Source organism: Puma concolor, chromosome A2, assembly GCF_028749965.1.
Source record: "Puma concolor isolate L17-30 chromosome A2, mPumCon1.1.hap2, whole genome shotgun sequence".
Classification (NCBI taxonomy): domain Eukaryota; kingdom Metazoa; phylum Chordata; class Mammalia; order Carnivora; family Felidae; genus Puma; species Puma concolor.
Window position 1 is genome coordinate 61199393 of NC_141668.1, and position 19258 is coordinate 61218650.

A 19258-nucleotide genomic window follows, 5' to 3' on the forward strand; every position below is an offset into this window, starting at 1 on the left:
CGAAATGCATAACAAAATGGAAATCACCACAGCTCGGATTGAAGAGGCAGAGGAGAGAATAGGTGAACTAGAAGATAAAGTTATGGAAAAAGAGGAAGCTGAGAAAAAGAGAGATAAAAAAATCCAGGAGTACGAGGGGAAAATTAGAGAACTAAGTGATACACTAAAAAGAAATAATATACGCATTATTGGTATCCCAGAGGAGGAAGAGAGAGGAAAAGGTGCTGAAGGGGTACTTGAAGAAATAATAGCTGAGAACTTCCCTGAACTGGGGAAGGAAAAAGGCATTGAAATCCAAGAGGCACAGAGAACTCCCTTCAGACGTAACTTGAATCGATCTTCTGCACGACATATCATAGTGAAACTGGCAAAATACAAGGATAAAGAGAAAATTCTGAAAGCAGCAAGGGGTAAACGTGCCCTCACATATAAAGGGAGACCTATAAGACTCGTGACTGATCTCTCTTTTGAAACTTGGCAGGCCAGAAAGAATTGGCACGAGATTTTCAGTGTGCTAGACAGAAAAAATATGCAGCCGAGAATCCTTTATCCAGCAAGTCTGTCATTTAGAATCGAAGGAGAGATAAAGGTCTTCCCAAACAAACAAAAACTGAAGGAATTTGTCACCACTAAACCAGCCCTACAAGAGATCCTAAGGGGGACCCTGTGAGACAAAGTACCAGAGACATCACTACAAGCATAAAACATACAGACATCACAATGACTCTAAACCCATACCTTTCTATAATAACACTGAATGTAAATGGATTAAATGCGCCAACCAAAAGACTTAGGGTATCAGAATGGATAAAAAAACAAGACCCATCTATTTGCTATCTACAAGAGACTCATTTTAGACCTGAGGACACCTTTAGATTGAGAGTGAGGGGATGGAGATCTATTTATCATGCTACTGGAAGCCAAAAGAAAGCTGGAGTAGCCATCCTTATATCAGACAAACTAGACTTTAAATTAAAGGCTGTAACAAGAGATGAAGAAGGACATTATATAATAGTGACAGGGTCTATCCATCAGGAAGAGCTAACAATTATAAATGTCTATGCACCGAATACCGGAGCACCCAAATATATAAAACAATTACTCATAAACATAAGCAACCTTATTGATAAGAATGTGGTAATTGCAGGGGACTTTAACACCCCACTTACAGAAATGGATAGATCAACTAGACACACGGTCAATAAAGAAACAAGGGCCCTGAATGAGACATTGGATCAGATGGACTTGACAGATATATTTAGAACTCTGCATCCCAAAGCAAGAGAATATACTTTCTTCTCGAGTGCACATGGAACATTCTCCAAGATAGATCATATACTGGGTCACAAAACAGCCCTTCATAAGTTTACAAGAATTGAAATCATTCCATGCATACTTTCAGACCACAATGCTATGAAGCTTGAAATCAACCACAGAAAAAAGTCTGGAAAACCTCCAAAAGCATGGAGGTTAAAGAACACCCTACTAACGAATGAGTGGGTCAACCAGGCAATTAGAGAAGAAATTAAAAAATATATGGAAACAAACGAAAATGAAAATACAACAATCCAAACGCTTTGGGATGCAGCGAAGGCAGTCCTGAGAGGAAAATACATTGCAATCCAGGCCTATCTCAAGAAACAAGAAAAATCCCAAATACAAAATCTAACAGCACACCTAAAGGAAATAGAAGCAGAACAGCAAAGGCAGCCTAAACCCAGCAGAAGAAGAGAAATAATAAAGATCAGAGCAGAAATAAACAATATAGAATCTAAAAAAACTGTAGAGCAGATCAACGAAACCAAGAGTTGGTTTTTTGAAAAAATAAACAAAATTGACAAACCTCTAGCCAGGCTTCTCAAAAAGAAAAGGGAGATGACCCAAATAGATAAAATCATGAATGAAAATGGAATTATTACAACCAATCCCTCAGAGATACAAACAATTATCAGGGAATACTATGAAAAATTATATGCCAACAAATTGGACAACCTGGAAGAAATGGACAAATTCCTGAACACCCACACTCTTCCAAAACTCAATCAGGAGGAAATAGAAAGCTTGAACAGACCCATCACCAGCGAAGAAATTGAATCGGTTATCAAAAATCTCCCAACAAATAAGAGTCCAGGACCAGATGGCTTCCCAGGGGAGTTCTACCAGACGTTTAAAGCAGAGATAATACCTATCCTTCTCAAGCTATTCCAAGAAATAGAAAGGGAAGGAAAACTTCCAGACTCATTCTATGAAGCCAGTATTACTTTGATTCCTAAACCAGACAGAGACCCAGTAAAAAAAAGAGAACTACAGGCCAATATCCCTGATGAATATGGATGCAAAAATTCTCAATAAGATACTAGCAAATCGAATTCAACGGCATATAAAAAGAATTATTCACCATGATCAAGTGGGATTCATTCCTGGGATGCAGGGCTGGTTCAACATTCGCAAATCAATCAACGTGATACATCACATTAACAAAAAAAAGGAGAAAAACCATATGATCCTGTCAATCGATGCAGAAAAGGCCTTCGACAAAATCCAGCACCCTTTCTTAATAAAAACTCTTGAGAAAGTCGGGATAGAAGGAACATACTTAAAGATCATAAAAGCCATTTATGAAAAGCCCACAGCTAACATCATCCTCAACGGGGAAAAACTGAGAGCTTTTTCCCTGAGATCAGGAACACGACAGGGATGCCCACTCTCACCGCTGTTATTTAACATAGTGCTGGAAGTTCTAGCAACAGCAATCAGACAACAAAAGGAAATCAAAGGCGTCAAAATTGGCAAAGATGAAGTCAAGCTTTCGCTCTTTGCAGATGACATGATATTATACATGGAAAATCCGATAGACTCCACCAAAAGTCTGCTAGAACTGATACATGAATTCAGCAAAGTTGCAGGATACAAAATCAATGTACAGAAATCAGTTGCATTCTTATACACTAACAATGAACCAACAGAAAGACAAATAAAGAAACTGATCCCATTCACAATTGCACCAAGAAGCATAAAATACCTAGGAATAAATCTAACCAAAGATGTAAAGGATCTGTATGCTGAAAACTATAGAAAGCTTATGAAGGTAATTGAAGAAGATTTAAAGAAATGGAAAGACATTCCCTGCTCATGGATTGGAAGAATAAATATTATCAAAATGTCAATACTACCCAAAGCTATCTACACATTCAATGCAATCCCAATCAAAATTGCACCAGCATTCTTCTCGAAACTAGAACAAGCAATCCTAAAATTCATATGGAACCACAAAAGGCCCCGAATAGCCAAAGTAATTTTGAAGAAGAAGACCAAAGCAGGAGGCATCACAATCCCAGACTTTAGCCTCTACTACAAAGCTGTCATCATCAAGACAGCATGGTATTGGCACAAAAACAGACACATAGACCAATGGAATAGAATAGAAACCCCAGAACTAGACCCACAAACGTATGGCCAACTCATCTTTGACAAAGCAGGAAAGAACATCCAATGGAAAAAAGACTGTCTCTTTAACAAATGGTGCTGGGAGAACTGGACAGCAACATGCAGAAGGTTGAAACTAGACCACTTTCTCACACCATTCACAAAAATAAACTCCAAATGGATAAAGGACCTGAATGTGAGACAGGAAACCATCAAAACCTTAGAGGAGAAAGCAGGAAAAGACCTCTCTGACCTCAGCCGTAGCAATCTCTTACTCGACACATCCCCAAAGGCAAGGGAATTAAAAGCAAAAGTGAATTGCTGGGACCTTATGAAGATAAAAAGCTTCTGCACAGCAAAGGAAACAACCAACAAAACTAAAAGGCAACCAACGGAATGGGAAAAGATATTTGCAAATGACATATCGGACAAAGGGCTAGTATCCAAAATCTATAAAGAGCTCACCAAACTCCACACCCGAAAAGCAAATAACCCAGTGAAGAAATGGGCAGAAAACATGAATAGACACTTCTCTAAAGAAGACATCCGGATGGCCAACAGGCACATGAAAAGATGTTCAGCGTCACTCCTTATCAGGGAAATACAAATCAAAACCACACTCAGGTATCACCTCACGCCAGTCAGAGTGGCCAAAATGAACAAATCAGGAGACTATAGATGCTGGAGAGGATGTGGAGAAACGGGAACCCTCTTGCACTGTTGGTGGGAATGCAAATTGGTGCAGCCGCTCTGGAAAGCAGTGTGGAGGTTCCTCAGAAAATTAAAAATAGACCTACCCTATGACCCAGCAATAGCACTGCTAGGAATTTATCCAAGGGACACAGGAGCACTGATGCATAGGGGCACTTGTACCCCAATGTTCATAGCAGCACTCTCAACAATAGCCAAATTATGGAAAGAGCCTCAATGTCCATCAACTGATGAATGGATAAAGAAATTGTGGTTTATATACACAATGGAGTACTACGTGGCAATGAGAAAAAATGAAATATGGCCTTTTGTAGCAACGTGGATGGAACTGGAGAGTGTGATGCTAAGTGAAATAAGCCATACAGAGAAAGACAGATACCATATGGTTTCACTCTTATGTGGATCCTGAGAAACTTAAGAGAAACCCATGGGGGAGGGGAAGGAAAAAAAAAAAAAAGCGGTTAGAGTGGGAGAGAGCCAAAGCATAAGAGACTGTTGAGAACTGAGAACAAACTAAGGGTTGATGGGGGGTGGGAGGGAGGAGAGGGTGGGTGATGGGTACTGAGGAGGGCACCTTTTGGGATGAGCACTGGGTGTTGTATGGAAACCAATTTGACAATAAATTTCATATATAAAAAAAAAAAATATCACCTGTATGAGTGGTGTCATTTGTGCAAAAAGGCAATATTTGAACTCTTGGGTATTTATATTTTTACAAGAATGACATTGAATTAATATATTTACATATAGATTAAGTTTCATTTGCCTTTTTGCGAAGAAGACAGTATATTTAATTTCACCAAGACATGCTTCATATTAACAATTCGTGTAGACATCTAAAAACTTAGGTAGTTTTGAATTATCAATAATATATTCTTATTTTATAATTTTAAGAGTACTAAGTGATCGTTTGAAAGGATTTATCAATAGGAGAGCAGAAATTTAGAGAACTTCCTTAATCTTACCCTTAAAATATATCCAAGTTTATATCAATATTTTTATATGCAGCATATATGTGTTAACGGATTCATGTTATTTCTGATTTTTTACATGTGTACACCGATAGGCTATACACTAATAGTTCATATTATTGTTATGTAAATGGTATTATTAATTTACAAAAACTGATGGAATTTTAGGTCCTGTCCTACAACCTCTTCGTTTTGCTTAATAATTCATGGATCACTTTCTCTGCCAGTACACAGAGATATGCACCAATATTTTTAATATTGTACTGTACTCTCTTAAATAATAAATCATAATTCATTTAACTAATTCATTATTGATAAAATAATTAGATTGTTTTTAGATTTTAACTGTTAGGGACAGTTCTTCAATAGGCATCCCCTCATAAACAGTTAAGCGTAATTGGGCTTATATATAATATAATACTGTGTGCATGTATATGTATACACACACACACACATACAGAAAGAGATTGTATGTATGTAATTAAACTTATGATGGTTCCAAAAAATTCTCATAATTTACATTGCCAAAAAATTGTCCAGAGGATGCACGTTTTAACCCTTCTATACGAACATGAATATTAGCACGATTTCTTTCTTCTTTCTTTTCCTTAAAAAAAATAATACAAATAGTATGTGCTAATGTACAAATCTCTTAGCCATACGGGACTATATAAAATATTAAAAAGCAATTTTTACTGTCTTCTCCACTGGTCTTTACGTCCTCTCTCCTCCTGGTCACACACCAATCTCCCTCCCCTATCTATTGCTATAGTCTCTCCGTATTTCTAAAAAATCTCAGTGTGGGCATGTGTTCTTAACATAAATACTACTTGTTGGTCACAAGTAGGATCTTACTTTATATTTGACTCTACAATACCCTTTTCTGCACCTGAAAATATATCATGCATGTCTATTTTTTTTAATGACTTCATATTATGTAGTTTGTATGCTAATTTATTCTTCCCCTTTTGAAAATATCTATGCTGTTTTCAGGTTTTCCCTACTACAAAAACTACTCATATCAACCTCACACAGAAATCTTTGCCACTTGTGTATTTGTGAAGAATTGATATGTAGAATTGGAATTATGGAATCAAAAATAGGCAAAACTAAAATTTTGATAAATACTGCCAATTGCCTTATTCATCATTTAAAAATACTTGTCAGCCATATGGTAATAATATTTCACTGTTTCTAGTCATAATTTTCTTGTATTATTGAGGTGAAGAAACTGATTGTATGTTTTTAGGGCATTGGATACCTTTGACTCTAAAATGTCAGTTGGGGAAATTTGCTAAATTTTCTTTTGTGTTGATCTTTGCTTACTTTATGATTCATAGGACTTTATTTTATATATTGGAATTATCACTCATTTGACTTTCATATTTTTGTCTTTCTGTTCTGTTAAGGGTTTTTCTTTTTTTCCTTACAGTTTTTGATTTTATGTTTTAAAACTTACTAAATTTTTCCTTTTGTGACTTTTGAATTTTGCAACATACTTAGAAAAGCTTCCCTACCTCAAAATGAAAGATATTTATAAATGATTTCTTACAATATGTTGGTTGTTTTTTACATGCATAACACTTTGAAGTCCATTTGGAATTTATTTTAGTGCAAGTAAAGTAGCTGTCCAGGTTTATTTTCCACGTGTTTTTTTTTTTTTTCCAAATTATAAGCTATTTGGCCCAATACTACTTGATGAATGATCTAGACTATGTAGATATGCCAACTTTTACATATATTATTTTCCCATGCACATTCGCATCTATTTTTAGATTCTCTCTTTTGTGCCATTGATATGTTTGTTTCCACATCAATATCAAATGTTTCTAATCACTTTAACTTTGTAATAAAATTTAATGCTGTGTAGGACTAGGTCACTCGCATTATTTGTATTTCAAAGAATTTTCTTAGCTTTATTCATGTTTGATTTGAGACCAAAGAAAAAGAAATGTTGCTTTCATTGGTAATGTGCTGAGTTTTCACATTAATTTAGGAAGTGTTACTATTTTAAAATAGTTTGAAAATTACTATCCAGTAATATGATATATACTCCATTAATTTTTTTTTAAGTTTTTTTTTCTTTTAAGTTTAGAGAGAGCAAAAGTGTGAGTAATGAAGGGACAGAGACAGAGAGAATCCCAAGGAGGCTCTGAGCTGTCAGCACAGAGCTCCATGCCGGGCTTGATCCCATAAGCCCCAAGATCAGGACGTGAGCTGAAATCAAGAGTTAGAGGCTTAACCGACTGAGCCACTTAGGCACCCTAATGCCCCTTAGTAAGTTTTATAATCATATTCATCTTGATATTAACCATTACTTTTAAAGTTTTCTTACAGACATGTTATGTTCCTATTGATTTGTAAATGGGATATACATTTTATATGTGATACTTTTGGTAAAGAAAAATAATTTATTTGCAAATAAATATGTTAAAATTTCTAATAATTTATGCAGTAGTTATTTTGCTTTTCTGAAGAAATGTCATATAATCTACAAAAAATTAAAATTTTGTTTCTTATATACGTATATGTGTGTGTGTGTGTGTGTGTATATATATATATATATATATATATATATTTACTAATGTGTTGACTACTTATGGAATAATTAAATAATAGTGGTGATAACTGATACCCTTATCTTAATTCTAACTATGATGTTTACTTTTGTGTGTCAGCGTAACTATGATAATGGATACCCAGATAGCTGGCAAAACATTATTTCTTGGAGGGTCTCTGACGGTATTTCTGGAAAAAAAGTAGCATTTGAATTGTTGACTTAGTAAAGAAGATCTGCCCTCAACAATATAGGCAGCAGCATCCAATGCATTGAAGGCTTGAATAGAACAAAAAGTCAGAGGAAAGGTGAATTCTCTTTCTCTTATTGACCTGGGATGTTCATCTTCTTGTGCTGTTGGGCATTTTTGTTCCTGGTTCTTAGGCTTTTGGACTCTGGGACTTACACTGTTTGTTTATACCCGACTTTCAGGCCTTCAGCCTTGGCCTGAATTATATCTTTGGCTTTCCTGGTTCTCCAGTTTGCAGACAGCAGATTGTGAGACTTGACCTCCATAACCTCGTGAGTTAATTCTTATAATAAATCTTCTCTTATATACCTATATATATTCTATTGGTTCTGTTTATCTAGAGAACCCTATGAAAACACTAATTTTAATACAAATTAAATAATGTTTTTTTCTAAAGTATATTCTTCTTATCGGTTTATCATAGAAAAAAATTTAATATTATTACAGAACTATCCATATATTCCTGACATATTCGTGAATATTGAATTTTATTAGGTGATTACCCATTTATATTGAGATAGATGTGCCATTTTCATCATTTAATCTATTAATTGGTGAGTTTAATTTCCTAATACTAAATATAATTGTTCAGATTAGATTTCCTAATACTAAATATAATTGTTTTTCATTAAAGAAAAGTAAGTATAAATTAAAAGTTTTAAGTTGTTGGATTTTTATATGCATTACTTTATTGTCCTCATATTGCAAATTAGATTGGAATGTGATATTTTTGTCATACACTGTTAGCTTGAATAGCCTAAGTTAGATTAGAATGAAATTTTCTTTTTTTATGCTATTTTTTAAAATGACAATATATACTTATTTTGTGTTTTGATATGTTTTCTTGGCAAAGTATTTTGTTTTATTGTTTTTCCTGAGAATTTCTACAAATTTACCAATGATATAGTACCTGGCCTCCTTGTGAAATAATTCTTGACATGGGATCAAGAGCAAGAAGATTCAACTCAAAGAGGTATTACTGAGAAGTGAAAGAAAGAAAGAAAGAAAGAAAGAAAGAAAGAAAGAAAGAAAGAAAGAAAATGATGTTGGATTATACACAGTATTGCTTGAATAGCAGATGGAGAGCAAATTATGGAAATTTATGCCACACTAATAGTTTTGAACATCTTACAAATAGCGTAGAGTCATTTAAAAGTTTTAACATTAGCAGGGTGCCTGGGTGGCTCAGTTGATTGAGCGACCAAATTCAGCTTAGGTCATGATCTTGCAGTTTGTGAGTTCAAGCCCCACGTCGGGCTCTGTGCTAACAGCTCAGAGCCTGGAGCCTACTTCAGGTTCTGTGTCTTCCCCTCTCTCTACCCCTCCCCTGCTCACTCTCTGTGTTTCTCTGTCTCTCAATAATAAATGTTATAAAAAATAAAAAAAAAAATTAATATTAGCATTTAACAATTAAAGCATTCATTTAGATTGATAATGGACTATATAGAAAGTGACTTGACAGAGAAACAGTGGACGGTATCTCAGGACATTGGGTGGCTTCATGAGGGCACATAGTAGTGGCATGAAGGATAGAGGTGAGAAGATGGATTCAAAAGGCATGATTGATAGGTACAGAGGTTAAAGAGAAAGATGAGAGGGAGAATAAAGGAACTCAGCTTAACTGACAGACACAATAGACAACACAAAGCCAGGCACTGTGTTGGGTTATGGGAAAATGACATGCCTCCCTCACTTATGGAGCTCCTCATCTAGTAGTGAGAGAAACACTAGAAGGTACATTTCTGTAATTTAATATGGTTAGGATTTCAGCAATAATTGTTCAGCCATAAGTGTCCCAGATGGTATTTATGAATCCTGCTTTGTTACTGTCCAGGGCCAGAGGTGTGGAACAGTAAGGTGCATGCAGGAACCTGGTCAGACATGGTCAAACACTGGATGTCCTTAGGGAGATGAGTGGCAATGTGACTGGCATATAGGAGAGGAAGGAAATTGTGTTGAGTTTGGGGGATGTTCAGAAGACAGTTGAATCCTTCTCTAAATATGGGCTAGCAATATGAATATCATCTCTTGGTCTCTTTTCAGTTTCACAGTTTTTCAGACTTTAAAAGTAAAAGGTTACAGAATGGGAGAAGATATTTATAACAACATATTTGATAAAGGGTTGGTATCCAAAATCTCTTAAGAACTTATTAAATGCAACACCCAAAAAACAAATAACCCAGTGAAGAAATGGGCAAAAGACATGAATAGACACTTTTACAAAGAAGATATCCAGATGGCTAACAGACGCATGAAAAGATGCTCAACTTCAGTTATCATCAGGGAAATACAAATCAAAACCACAGTGAGATACACCTGTCAGAATGGCTAAAATTAACAACTCAGGAAACAACAGGTATTAGCAAGGATGTGGAGAAAGGCGAATCCTCTTGTACTATTGGTGAGAATGTAAACTAGTGTAGCCCCTCTGGAGAACAGTATGGAAGTTCCTCAAAAACTAAAAATAGAACTGCCCTACCTTACAGCAATTGCATTATTAGATATTTACCCAAAGATTACAAAAATACAGATTTGAAGGGGTACATGCACCCCAGTGTTTATAGAAGCATTATCAACAATAGCCAAACTGTGGGGAGAGCCCAAATTGTCCATCAACTGATAAATGGATAAATAAAGTTTGGTGTATACACACACACACACACACACACACACACACACACATGCACACATATATATACACACACACATACATACATGCATACAAACAATGACTATTACTCAGCCATCCAAAAGAATGAAATCTTGCTGTTTGCAATGACATGGATACAGTTAGAATGTGTTATGCTAAGCAAAATAAGTCAATCAGAGAAAGACAAATAGCATGTGATCTCACTCATTTGTGGAATTTAAGAAACAAAACAGATGAATATATGGAAAGTTGGGTGGGGGGAAGAGAAAAAAGGAAACATACCACCAGAGACCCTTATTTTTTTTTTAATTTTTGTAATGTTTATTTATTTTTGAGAGAGACAGAGCGTGAGTGGGAAAGGGACAGAGAGAGGGGGAGACACAGAATCCGAAGCAGACTCCAGACTCTGAGCTGTCAGCACAGAGCCCTACGTGGGGCCCAAACTCACGGACAGGGAGATCATGACCTGAGCCAAAGTCAGACGCTCAACCGACTGAGGCACCCAGGTGCCCCGAGAGACTCTTAATGATAGAGAACAAACTCTGATTTGACATAGGGAGGTAGGTGAGAGATGGACTAGGTGAACGATGGGTCCTAAGGAGGGCACTTGTGGTTGAGCACTGGGTGTTGTATGTGAGTGATGAATCACTGAATTTTACTCTTAAAACCAAAATTGCCCTGTATGTTAACTCAATTTTTTTTTTCAATTTTTTAAAGTTTATTTCTTTTTGAGAGAGAGAGAGAGAGTATGTGTGTGAATGAGTGGGGGAAGGGCAGAGAAAGAGAGAGAGAGAATCTCAAGCAGGCTCCATGCTGTTAGCACAGAACCCATTCAAGGCTTGATCTCAGGGACTGTGAGATCACGATCTGATCAGAAACCAAGAGTTGGATGTTTAAATGACGAGACACCCAAGCACCCCAACTAACTATAATTTAAATGAAAAAAGGTCATCGTTTACTCCCATCCTTTGAAAGGTAGTATTCTTAGCAGGATCCTGGCTGCACCATGTAATAAACCATAGTACAAATTCTATTGGTGAAATGTATGAATATTCATACGACATGAGGTAAGTATAGGCTATTTTGTAATTTCAGGTAATGTTTTGCTACCAGTGACTTTTGTAGAGAAAAAGGAGGTTTAGGGATTTCAGGATGACACATAAGGGATTATGGACTTGTATATCCCCTTGGGAATAATACATTTTAATGATGTTTGGACTAGTGTCAATGGATGAAGTTATCCACATAGGAAAATGAATTAGAGAATAAAGAAGTGTTAGTGGACAAAAACTAAGGAAAATTATCTTTCAAAGGAAGTTTATCCATTGAAGAAAGTCTAGAGGGATAAGCCTGACATGTTAAAGTGGGACATTTTAAGAAGGAAATGTCAACCAGATCAAGTGTGAGCCAACAACAGCCAGCCATATGAACGAGGAAATATAGGCATTTATAAACATGGTGATGAAAAGAAATCTAAAAAACAGGATGTTGTAAAAAGCACCCCGGAGGCTGCTTTAGGGTGGATGACCTGAATGTCATAGAGGCGTACTCACCAGAGAGAGAGGCTTGTTCTAGGTAGGGGTTCTAGATGTTTTTATGTTATAAACTGGACTTCTGTGGCATTCTGTAGAAGTTTACAGAGTAAAAATATTTGTAAATAAATGAAAAAATTTATAGAATTGTAAGTTAAATCTATTATATTGAAATATTATGTCAAATATGTTGAACATGCATTTTTAATGTAATATATACATTAATTAAATTATTAAATATTAAGAGATAGAGGCAGGTCTAATACCTCAAAATATTAAAATCATGTATAAAAATACTAGTTCAAGATATATATAATAACTATAACATAATATGAAAATATCTATGATTTCTATTCATGACACAGTAATAGGTATTGCCTAATACAACTGTGGAACATAATTGATGGAAATGGTAAATAGAGAGGTAAAAATGTTCCTATCCAAGTTCATATACTACCAGTCCAAAGAAAAATTTGGTGATTGTGGAGATTTAAATAGGTTTTCTAGAAAGAAGCACAAAGCTCGCTATTCTGTAACAAAACTCTGAATTCTCTAGCTAGCATCTTCAGCACTTAAGACTGATGTTCTAATACATCTTCTAGGTGACATGGAAGGCTATCGTGATTTTTAGAGGGGCTCAAAGCAGGAAAGGGAATAATATAGTGTAATCACAGTGTCTCTTGAGCCATATTCTACTGTGATACCAGGATTATGTGCATTGGGAGAATGAAAACATAGCCCCTGTGGTAATATGAGACCAGAGGCATCACTGGTGGAAATATTAAAACATAGACCCCCAGGTTTCTGGAACAAGGCCGCATTATTTATTGTAATGAACTGCATACCTACTGAAAGCCAGCTCCTGGTATGCAGCTGGGTCCTGGCAGGAATTGAGCTTCTGACCTGGTGACATTCAGTGATTAAATAGCCAGAGATGGCCACCATGTACTGAGTCCTCTAAGATTATTTAAGTAATACGGTCAGATGGAACCCAACAGTTGTAAGATGGAAATGATACATCCAGGGTCAGGAGTAAGCAGAGATAATAAATTGCATAAGATAGTAGCCCAGACAATCCCTTCCACCACACCATGTTATCTACCACTCCTGTAGCAGCACATCTCCCCCAAGTCACACCTACTGCAGTGTTGAAGTTCGCTTATAAACAGGTGATGGAAGAGAATGCCCCTCAGTCATGAGTTCACTAAAGGGTTGGTATGTTATCATGATGTTAGGTGAAAACATGGATGAATCACAACTCCAAGCAGAGGTTTCCCTGGAAGGCAGTGGTGTAGGAAAACTCTTCAATAAGTAAAGCTGGAAGTATTGTATTTGGCATTCACTTTGTGTGGAAAGAGAAATACCTCATGGTCACATGAACTCATCAATAGTGGCAATAGCTGGTTAGTCAGGGACATAGAAAAGGAAGAATGTAAAATTGGGGACCAAGAGGTCTGGAGAAGTGACCTGTATTTGGACCTATGAAACAAACACAAAATGTGAAGATCTTTGATTGGTATGTCAATATCTCTGAGAGAAAACACACATTGTCCACAGAAGGGAGCAACCAAATTGATACAGTGACTTGGCCAGTAGACATCATCCAACCTCCATGATAATCCACCCTAGTGCTGGCACTATGGACAATGAAGAATGTAGTCATGGGGGCTCTGCATGGGCACTGACTTACCAGTGCTAATCTAGTGACTTTCCCTGTTGAATATGCAAATTGTCAGCAAAGAAATCAATCCTGGACCCTAGTACATGGCTGTTTCTTGAAGAGAACAGTCAGCTTTTTGGTGGACTACATTGGACCCTTTCACTCTGAAAGAATCGCAATTCATATTCTCTGTAATTGACACTTATTCTTGCTATGGGATTGACTTACATGCCAACAGAGCTTTCTCTAGACCCACTATCTGAGGGCTTGAAGAGTGTTTTTATTCACAAATAAAACTAATATTGGTAAGTATATCAAAGGAAATGTGGCAGTGGAAAAATGACCAAGAGATCCCACGGTTCTTTTCCAGTCACTAGCCTCAGAACACAGTATCTTGACTTCTTAAAGATGTGGCTGAGGCACAAGTTTGAAATTATGTCCTGCAAGTATCCTCCTCCAGGACTACATTATTCTCAGGGTTGGGTGTATACTGTAAATGAAACACGATTATCTGAGGTTTTGTCTTCAAAGAGAATACATGAACCTGGGAACCAAGTAGTTGAAGTACAAATATTCCCACTTACCATCACTCCCAGTGACAGACTTGGGGTCCTTGTACTTCTCATTGCCACAAATTTAGGGTCTGTGAATTGAGAGGTTATGGTTCTCAAAGGAGAATTCTTCCATCAGTGTACACAGTAATAGTCCCTCGGAATTCTATGATATAACTATCAGTCACGTACTTCAGGCTCCTTATGCCAAAGACCATGAAGAAAGCAAATGAGTCACAGTACTGGTAGGAATAATTGACATCAATCTTTAAGAAAAGATAGAACATCTGCTACATGAAGATTCAGAAAATGTTTGGTTTATTCTGGGTTTATTTAGTGAGTCATCTTTTGGAGAGTAATTAATACTCTTGTCCCCTCCTCTACCACCTGTTTTAGACGCCCTCATGATCAACTAGTAGTTGTCACACTCTAGGTTACTTTCCTCATGGAATGATCCAGAACTTTATCCCTGTGGGATTTGAGGGGAGGAAATTTTGCCCTGTGATTTCCAAAGATAGATCTTTTGCAGAACGTGAATCATATAGGTATGAGAAGAACATAACAATCTCTGGGTAAAATAAGAATCACTATGAGAATAGCTCCAGCTAATATCATGTTTGTAATGGCATTTATTAATATAATTAAGCCATTTTATTTTTTTCTGGTAATCGCTGGTAGCCAGGAAAAATAACAAAGTAACTAGTTAGAATGAATCAGAGATAGAAATTGACATTCTAAAGAGTACAACACAAAGATAGTCAAGGGGCAAGGAATTTGAGGGTAGTATTAGGACAAATCATGGAACCCATTTTAAGTAGGGAAGAAATTAAGTATGGATTGGAAAAGAAAGTTAAGAGAAAGAGATCAAGGAACTGAAAATCTAAGAAATGGGTTGAGTTATGTAAGAGACTGGACTGAGAAGCGAATTAAAAGTTGTCACTGGAAAATATAAAGAGAGGCAAGATAGAATACTTGCACAGCAAATAATGGACAAAATTGATGACAGAAAAATATTCTTAGGCATCTTAATAAATATGTAATGTGACTTATCTATGTTCGTCTTCAGTGGTAAGATAAAGAAGGTAAATTGCCTTGTGTTATTGATATTAGAAGTAATTTTGGTTTAAACTACTTTTACATATGTAAGTCTAAGTTAGATAAATTCATTGTGAAAAATAATGTATTTTTGGTCTTTCATTTTTTTTTTAAATTCAAGACAAGATGGGAAGCTCTTAAAAATAAATCATGTCTTAGAGTTTTACTGAAAACACCAAAATTCGTTTATGACATCAGGTTCCCTCATACTAGAGTAGGTCAGGTTTGGTATCCTTAATTTAAAATAGATTCTCAGCATTAATCAAAGGACATCAGGTACTTTCCCTAGAGTTTGTTTCTACATATAATGGATACACTTACTGAAATTACATCATGTAATATTCTCCAAAACTGTCAAATGACAGCTTAAAAAACTAGTTGTTCGTGGGGTGCTTGGGTTGTTCAGTTGGTTAAGTGTCTGACTTTGGCTCAGATCATGATCTCACAGTTCGTAAGTTTGAATCCTGAGTCCAGTCTGAGTTCACAGCTTGGATCTTAGAACCTGCTTTAGATTCTGTCTCCCTCTCTCTCTTCCTTCCCTGCTTTCCTGCTCTCTCTCTCCCAAAAATAGATAAGTAAACATTAAAAGAAATAGTTGTTTATTATGTTCCCAACTAAACATGAGATAAATTGATACAATCTTTATTTCATGTCATTAAATGGAGGTTATTATGGAGAGTATCCTAAAGAAGTGTTTTTTTTTTTTTTCCAGGTCATAAGTAAACATCATAGTTTTATATGCTGATTTATGTTTTTTTATAGCAAAGTCTTGATCTTTTTAAAATTCAAATATAATTGATGTACATTATATTCGTTTCAGGTGTATATAATGATTTCATATTTGTATATCTTTTTAAATGATGACAATAAGTTTAGTTCACATCCATCACCACATATATTTACAAAAAGCACTTTTTCTTGTGATGAGAACTTTTAAGGTTTACTCTCTTACCAGCTTTCAAACATGCACTACAGTGTTATTAACTTTAGTTCCAGTGCTGTACATCACATCGCCATGATTTACTTGTTTTATAATTGGAATTTTCTACCTTTTGACTCCTTTCATCCATTTTATCCACCCCCAGCCCACCTCTGGCAACCACCAGTCTGTTTTCAGTATCTAGGGCAAAGTCTCTACTTTCATAGATTTTTAACTAGCAGTACCTATCCATTTGTGATGACTTTTATTTTAAATATATTATTTATTTTTAAGTGTTTACTTATTTTTGAAGAGAGAGAGAGAGAGAGAGAGAGAGAGAGAGAGAGAGAGACAGAACATGAGCCGGGGAGGGGCAGAGAGAGAGAGGGAGACAGAATCTGAATCGGGCTCCAGGCTCTGAGCTGTCAGCACAGAGACTGAGGGGGGCTTTAACTCACCAACTACTAGATCATGACCTGAACTGACACTTAAGTGACTGAGCCACCCAGGAGCCCCAAATATTTTATTTTTAAGTAATCTAAACACCTAAGGTGGGGCTTGAATTTACAATCCTGAGATCAAGAGTGTCATGTTCTACTTAACTAAGCCAGACTTTTTATCTGATGACCTTATCTCTTAACTGTGTCAATCTAAGCACATCCTTACCACCAGGGAAATTTAATAGGCCAGTCTACACATCCCCTTGGTATATAATCCCAAGAATGTATTATAGGCTTTGAGGTTTGTGCTTCCTATCCTTAAATATGTTGGCACTCAAAGCTGCTTAAACAAGCATCAACAAAGGTGCCTGTCTTCTTTGAAGTTATTTTCTGCGGAAATCACAGTCACTGACCAAATGATTTGGGAAGATTAAATTGTGCTTATTTTATGGCATTCTAAAACAGCAGGGTTAAATACTGGGCCAGCTGCCAGCCACTCAACACCCACACTTTCATGTTTGGCTGCCAGATATAGCCACACGAATTATTCTGGAGCAGAAATGTGCAATGGCGCCATTCTGGAGAGCAGAAATTCGTTTTTAAGTTTAATGCTTTGATGAATGGATAATTCAAATAGTATTCATTTTTACATTCATAAAAAGGACCTTTTAAAATTAGATTGGGTCTTGGTTGCTGGAGGAAGTTTTCCGCTTTCTTTTGGAAGAAAGATACCTCCTGCACTAGTTGAATTTCCTCTTTCTCTATTCCAGAAAATGTGGGGTTCCTTTCTCCAACTCTCTCAAAAATCAGGATGTATACTAAGCCATTTTATTGATAAGGAAAGTGTATATATAAATAGATAAGTACACATATATGTATATGGAACACATTTAAAATATTAATGTAATGTGTGAGAAATATAAAGGCATCAAATGCCTTTGCTTACCTAATTTATTCTATGTTAATTTACACTGGAAACATGTTTTTCTCTAAATTCTGCCAGAATCACCAGGCTGAGGTATGGCTGTACATTCCTCTCAGACATCTTGAAGGCAGGATACAACAGTTTCACAGGGGGCCTCTCACTGGGGGCCTATGGAGATCTCTGTATGGAGAACTTATGGAGAAGAATCATAGCCTCACACTCAAAGCTCACAGTCTAGAGACACATAGGCAAAGTCTTATAAATAATATAAATGATTTAAAAATATCATAAGTGCAAAAAAGTAAATAAAAATATAAGCACAACCATAAGATGCCTAAGCCAAGTATATACTCCAGGAAATAGTGAAATGTTGCAGAGAAGCAAATCTGAGAGTTTTCAGACAAAAGGAACGACTAGAAAAAAAAAAGAGGTTGAGGAGCACTTTTTTTGGAGAAGGTAGGTCTTGACCTGGACTTAGAGAATCCTGGAGGTTGCTCCAGATGTAGAAGAGCCATACCTTATCATAGAGAAGTACTTTCTGTAAAAACAGAGAGATGGGTGTCCATAGCTTGTGTAGGAGCTACCATAACGGATTGCCTAAATGGGTTGAGTTATTTTGGTTTCTTGCTTCTTTTCTTTAAGAGATATCACAGGACTTACCTTGACAGTGCAATCACCAACACAGACAAGAGAAAAGAAATCAGTGGATTGGGGAGAGTTTGGAGAGGAGAGTCAGATGAGTGATGAAGTCAATTTTAGTTTGAATTCAAAGAAACCGAACAAAAATGAATGGGAAAAAAATTACATCATGTGCTTCATGACCTCTTAAAATGGGTTGCATTGAAAAGGTAAGATACAATACCTTGCACATTTTGGTTCAGTTAGTATTAAAGTTAAAACGTTCTGACAAACTTTTTATCATTTTTAAGTCACTCTGGTGGCAATATTTGGTTTCAAGATTAAATAGCATTCGTGCTCTGTACAATTTTTCTCTTCCCTTCATTCTAGGCAGACAGCTGATCTTTGTTATTCTTCTCCTTGGAGGTCTTTGCAGGGAAGCAAATAGAAACTTCATGATGTAGACTTCTCCTAGGATCAGTGAAAGTACATTGTTGGGGTCTTGTGGAGGCAGAAGAGAGGGGTGTGCTTTTGAGAAGCAGAAAAATATGGGGGTATTAGTATGACTCAAGAGAGAGGTTAAAGATCCATTGGTCACACAAGTCCCTGGAGCTTCCCTGAGAAGAATATTTTCAGCTTTTTCAAACATGTCTAAAAAGGGGCATCACGGCTCCTGAAGGCAGAGGACATCAGTCCTCTGGAGGGCAGCAATGTCAACTGTGACATGTGACTCAGAACGATTTCCCATTTTGTTAACATTGGGACTTTTGTACTACTCTGGGTAGGGAGACCCCCAGGAAAACTGAAATGGAGTCTTCCTCAACGTCCTTACAGGATGGGAACTCAGTTGTGAGATTAGTTTGATTACATAAAAAACAGAAACCTAATATTGTTGCATTAGGATTTTTTTAAGGTTTGTCAATGAAAATTGGAAAGTTGGAGAATGAAAGATC

General features: G+C 36.4%; 1 long non-coding RNA gene across 3 annotated transcripts in view; it reads left to right on the forward strand.

Moving 5' to 3' along the window:
- The window catches only part of LOC147583228 (uncharacterized), a 264338-nt gene that overhangs the window by 100441 nt on the left and 144639 nt on the right, over nt 1-19258 (forward strand). For 2 of the 3 annotated variants that reach the window (XR_015246510.1, XR_015246516.1), the window contains 2 exons: nt 8098-8187; nt 18330-18535. This is a non-coding gene — a long non-coding RNA (uncharacterized LOC147583228). Of the gene's footprint in view, nt 1-8097; nt 8188-8768; nt 8889-18329; nt 18536-19258 lie in introns of all 3 variants that reach the window. The other variant, XR_015246514.1, reaches the window with a different exon arrangement.